Here is a 6,000-nt window from a genome sequence, read left to right on the forward strand (position 1 = left end):
CCATGAGCAGAGGCAATGGGAAAGCCTTCTCCCTTCATCCACCCCATGGCTGGTGCCTGGGATGTCACCATGGCTACTTAGTTTCCCTAATGCACTTGGCCCATGCTAACCCTGCACTCAACTGATCAGGTTTGGCAGGAGACGTGTGCACATCTGATCCTTTCTCAGGCAGCAGTAGCCAAAGGGCCAGAGAGAAAGTAGGAGAGAGGTAGGGTGGAGAGTGTGGGCACCTGATTCCCACTTGATGGGGAGAGACAGAAAGGAGGAAGGCAGGGGGAAGAAAGAAACATTTATTGAGCATGTGCTCTGGAACTCGCTCGGTGCAAAGTGCAGGAAGGGAGCCTTGCTCAGAGAGGTTAAAAAACTTTGCCGAGATGGCTCAGCTCGTAAATGACCATGCAGGAGCTGGGATGCATATCTGCCTGGCTCCCAAAGCCTATGCTTTTTCTGCAGCCACGGGGACTCCTAAAGGAGAAAAGAACCTCAAAAAAGGAAGGGAAACTGGCAAACACACTTTTCCTACCGGGCAGGTCCCCAGAAGCCATCCTCATCTGTGAAAAACAGGCAAGGGGAAGCGGGTTTACCAGGTCTGTGGAAGAGAATCTGGGAAGTATTTTGAGGGAGGAGCTCAATTTCTATTTTCAGGTACTGGCAGGGCTTGACATCAGGGAGGCAAAAAAGATACCGTGCATTTCCACCAAATAAAGACAATGGACACAGACTGCACCAAGAGGGACGCGGAGCAGACTGGAGGAAGGACTTCCTACCCATCAGAGAACTGGTACAGGCTTGACTTATGTAAGTGAAGGAGGGGCTCCTTCCCTATAAAGCATTGGAATGGCGCTAACTTGCATGGACACAGAAAAAGCCTCTGCACCAAATGACCTGTTGGCGGGTCCTATGACTCGTAGGGTCATAGGTGTAGGTAAACACACCAATACACACATTCAGACACACACACACACGCACACATTTCTTGGAGGCTTAGACAACTGTTTCTCCTCGATGAGGTTCTGCCGCCCACCCACAGCCAGGCTCACCAGCCTAGCTCAACCCCCTCTGTGCGACCGGACTATGAAGGAAGGGGCCCTCAGGTGGGCCAATGGGCAGTGATGCCCCCACAGACAGGCAGGAAGCCAGAGGAGACATTTCTATCTCCTCATCGCTCCGGGCAGCCACCTCTGGGCCCTCTGCCTTTCAGGAAGCCAAGTCAGGAAATTAACAGGGAGCCAAGACGCCTCCAGACACCTGCCTGGAATTTCAAACCTGGGGGCTGGCTCTGGAGAGCAGAGCATGTGATGGGAGGAGGCTCCATGCAGAGGACAGCGGACACATGCAGGGGCTGTGTACCAGCCCTTGGTAAGGGGGTATCCAGTGTCACAGATAACCAACGCGGGCTGCCTGGGATGGGACCGCCAGCATGTTCTGGGGAACACGCTCCTCCCAAAAGCAGGAGGCCTCAGAGCAGAAGCCCTGGCAGCAATTTAGTGATTTGTTCTATAGCTGCCTCCACATCAATCCCCTGGGGGACGCAAGAGAGGGGACAGAAATGATGATGAGGCTTCTCCCTAAAACCAGGAGCTGAAAAGAGGCCGTACTAATACTGAGGCGAGCACGGGTTTTAGCACAGAGAAAACCTGGTTGCAAACCCACACTTTGTCATTTACAAGTTCCGTGACCTCCTGTCTCAGTTGCCTCATCAGTGAAACGGGCATAGCAGTAGCTGCCTGCATTAACTGAGGTAGGCCAACTGTTCTAACAAATAGTCCCCCAAATCTCAGTGGTTTAAAGACCTATTCCTTACTTCCAGTCTAAACCTTGGGGGAAGGAGAGCTGTGCTCCATACAGTCATTCAAGAATGCAGGCTCTTCTTTTTAGACTATCCCAGGGCCTCGGGACCTGGGCTAGAGCCCAGGGTTTCTTAATGTCAGCTCTACTGACATTAGGGCTGGATAATTCTTTGTAGTGGAGGCTGTGCTATGCATTCTGACATGTTTCGCAGCATCCCTGCCCTTTACCCACGAGACACCAGTAGTAGCATTTACCCCAAGTTGTAACAACCAAAAATGTGTCCAGATATTGCCTAATGGACGTCCCCAGCAGAAGAGGGAGCAAAATTGCCTCGTTGGGAGAACTGCTGCTTTAGATCCTCCACAGCTGACCAACCGAGGCGTCAAGAGGGAACACAAGGCACCTCACACAGGAGGTTTGAGGGGGCCAGCTTGGAAGCAGAAGAGCCCATTACATTGCCCCCATTCCATTGGCCAGAGGGAGATCCCACGGTCCCCCTGCAGGGCAGGCTGGGAAATGTAGTCCACTGCATGTCGTGGAGGCAGAAACAGAAAAATTGTGGAGCATGCAGTCTTGCCTCTGCCACACCGCCTCTTGGGCTGTTGGGGTGATTCGATGAGCTAAGGGTTTTACGTAAATAAATAAAATGCGTAGCACGTAGAAGGCTCTCAAAAAATCCGAATGACTAATGTTCTTGGAAGGTTTGCATGAGCTCCACACCATGCTCCACACTTAGGATGCATTATCTAATTGGATCCCCATTTGCTGATGAGGAAACTAAGGTGCAGGAAGAGTAAATAACTCCTGCAAAGACACAGAGTCGGTGGTTCTGGAATGCTGCTGGTTCCAGCACCATCTGACCCCCCTTCTATGCTCTCTGCTAAACGTTAGTCTCTTGCCCCAGATTCCCTCATCCTGCTGTCACATGCAACATGGTCACTCAGCGAGCCATAGACACACAACACAACTTCTCTGCACAAAGGAGGAAACCAGGGCCCTAAGATGTGACGGCCCAGTCGCTCAGCTAGAAAATGACAGAGCCAGAACTAGAACCCAGGTCAAAAGGCAGAAGGTGCCGTGCTCTCTGGGGAGGAGGTCACGTCTGTCCTGCTGCCCTGGTGTAAAGATAGATACTGGCAGAAATCTCTGCTTTCTGCCCTCCCATCTCTGCCTGGATCAGACCGTCCTCTGGGTCTGCCACAAGTTTGCCGAGTAACCCTTAGCAGTCTCTTCTGTGAAGGTTAATATTTTACATCAGCTTGACTGGGCCACAGGTGCCCAGATATTTGGTTAAACACTCTTCTGGGTGTTGTCTGCATGAGTGTTTCTGGATGAGATAAAAATGTGGATCAACAGACTGAATAAAGCAGACTGCCCTCCCCAATGTATGTGGGTCTCATCCAACCTGGTGCAGGCTTGAAAAGAACAAAATGGCAGGATATGGGAGAATTCACTCTCTCTGCCTGACTGTTGAGCTAGAACAATGGTCTGACTCCTGGGTCTTCAGTTTGCTAGCTACAGAGCTTGGACTTCTCAGCCTCTGTAACTGTGTGAGCCAAGTCCTCCTAAAAATAATTATACATATACATATATATGTGTATGTATAATTATACAATTATATAATTGTGTGGGTATGTGTGTGTGTGTGTATAGTTGACCCCTGAAAAACTCAAGAGTTAGGGGCTCCAACCCGCTCTCCCCTATGCAGTTGAGAATCTGTGCATAACCTTTGACTCCCCGAAAACTTAACTACTAACAGCCTACTGTTGACTGGAAGGCTTACTGATAACATGAACAGACAATTAACACATATTTTATATGTTGTATGTATTATATACAGTATTCTTACAATAAAATAAATGACAGAAAAGCAAATGTTATCAAGAAAATCACAAGGAAGAGAAAATACATTTACAGTACTGTACTGTATTTATTGAAAAATATCCACATATGAATGGACCCATGCAGTTCAAGCCTGTGTTGTTCAAGGGTCAGTGGTATATGTATGTATGTGTGTGTGTGTGTGTGTGTGTATATATATATATATATATATATATATATATATATATATATATATATTGGCTCTCACTTGTTCCCATCTATGATTCCATTTAGCCCCCTTGGGAATCCTGTGGGGAAGGTCAGGTCATGGCCTCCATTCTGCACAGAGCTTTGTACACATGGCCAAGAAGCAGAACCACAGCTAAAACACAGTCCTGTCTAGTGCCAGACTTGGGGCCTCCTCCCAGGACTCTCCCATTCCAACACTCTGGAACTCTGCCACTCTGTGGCCCTAGCCACCCCCCAGCCAAGGTCACTGACACTTGGCCCTCAGCGTGGGACAGGGCTCTGAGCAGAGAGACCCTTCTGTCCTCAAGAAGGGCTTCCCAAACCTTGGACACAGGAAGGATAAGAGTCTGCCCTTGCTTTCATGTGGGGGTATCCTTGACTCCTCTTTCCCCCCCACCTCCACAGCCTGTTGGACCCCAAGCAGTGTAGCCCGAGTCGACTGAGAAGGATTCAGAGCTGAGTTGAAGGCATCCTCCAGCGAGGCAGCAGGATCAGGCCTGGCTGAGGAGACTGCATGTCCGCCATGTTTCCCTGGCCCTGCTCGGGAACAAGGTTGATGTTACCCACCTACATCCAGCCTCCTGCCGCAGGTCCACCCTCCCCTGGGCTGCTCCCTTTCCTCCCGCCTCCAGTTACCCCAATCCAGCTCATGTTCTAGCTTAAGTGTCTCCGCGTCTGACTGGCTCCCTTTGTCCTCACTGCTACCCACTTAGGCCAGACCTTCTTCATCTCTTTCCGTAATGGCCTCCTCATTGGTCCCCAGCCTCAGATTTTACCCTCCCATCCCCTCCCCTACAATGCTGCCAGAATCATCTTTCTGACAAGCCTGCCTATGTCACTCCCCTGCTTGAAACCTTCCATGGCTCCCTGATGCCCTCAGGATAAAATCCGGACTTCTCAGGCCCACAAGACACTGCTTTGCCTCCTGTTAACCTGCCGCCCCTGTAGCATATCCTCAGCCATGCTCTTCCTTGCCCTCAGTGCTGCAACAACACCAAATTACACCTGGTGTCCCTGAACACATCATTGTCTCAAGCCTTCTTTCCCTTTACCTAAGCTCTTCCCTCTACCTGAACTGTGCTCCCTCCATGGTACATAGCAAACTCCTATTCATCCTTCAAAACCATGCTCAGATACCCCTTCACTCCGAAGCCTTTTCTTACCATGTCCTCCCCACGACAGCACTAACGATAATACTTAACATTTATTGGGTACTTATAGGCATTATCCTATACCCATTACATGTCTCTCATTTAATTTAATTATCCAGCACTCTGAGTAGAGTGACGGTTTTGAAAATGTCCCCTCCCCTTAAACCTAAGTGGTTTTGTGACGGCCTCAACCAACAGAGTCCAGAAGTGATGCAGTGTGCTGTGTTACAAAAGACCCAACCCAAGGCTGGGTTACAAAGGAGCAGCCACCTTGGGTTCTTGCCTTCTGGACATTTCCCCCCGGGGGGCTCCCTCTCAGAAGCCACCAGGCTATGAGAAGCCTAAGCCCATGCATAGGCTGCTAGTGGCTCTGGTCTGCAGTCCCAGCTGAGCCCAGCCTTGGAGTCCAGGTGAGAAAGAAGCCTCCAGATGATTCCAGCCCCGCCATTTTCATCACCCCTGAACGTTCAAGTCTTCCAGCCTGAGGCCCCACACGTTGTGGAGCAGAGACAGGCCCATCCCCCCTGCACCCTGTCCAAATTCCTGACCACAGAACCTCTCAGCAAGTAATAACATGGCGGTCCTTTGTGCCCCTGAGTTCGGGGAGTTTGTTACCTACACGTCTCCATTATGGCGCACCCCATGTGACAGATGAGAACACAGAGGCAATGACAGGTTAGGTGACCTGCACAAGGTCCTAAGGCTAGGAGGGGGCCAAGCCAAGACAGAAGTTCAGGCAATCAAGTCCCAGAGTCGGCCCTCTTATGCCCTGTTCGCAGGGCCAGTATCATTGACTGCTTAGGTGTCTGTCTCCCGCTGAGGACTGGGCTTCTTACAGGCAGGGACGCGTCTCCTGTCTCCGTTCCCAGCACTGGCTCAGTGCCTGGCACAGAGCCGATGCTAAGGACAGGTTTACTGAACCAGCCCGAACACCGCAGGGAGGGCCCCGTGGTGGGTGGGGTAGGGTTTGGGCCACCTGGGCCGAGCC

The sequence above is a fragment of the Panthera leo genome, chromosome E1 (assembly GCF_018350215.1).
Source record: "Panthera leo isolate Ple1 chromosome E1, P.leo_Ple1_pat1.1, whole genome shotgun sequence".
Taxonomy (NCBI): domain Eukaryota; kingdom Metazoa; phylum Chordata; class Mammalia; order Carnivora; family Felidae; genus Panthera; species Panthera leo.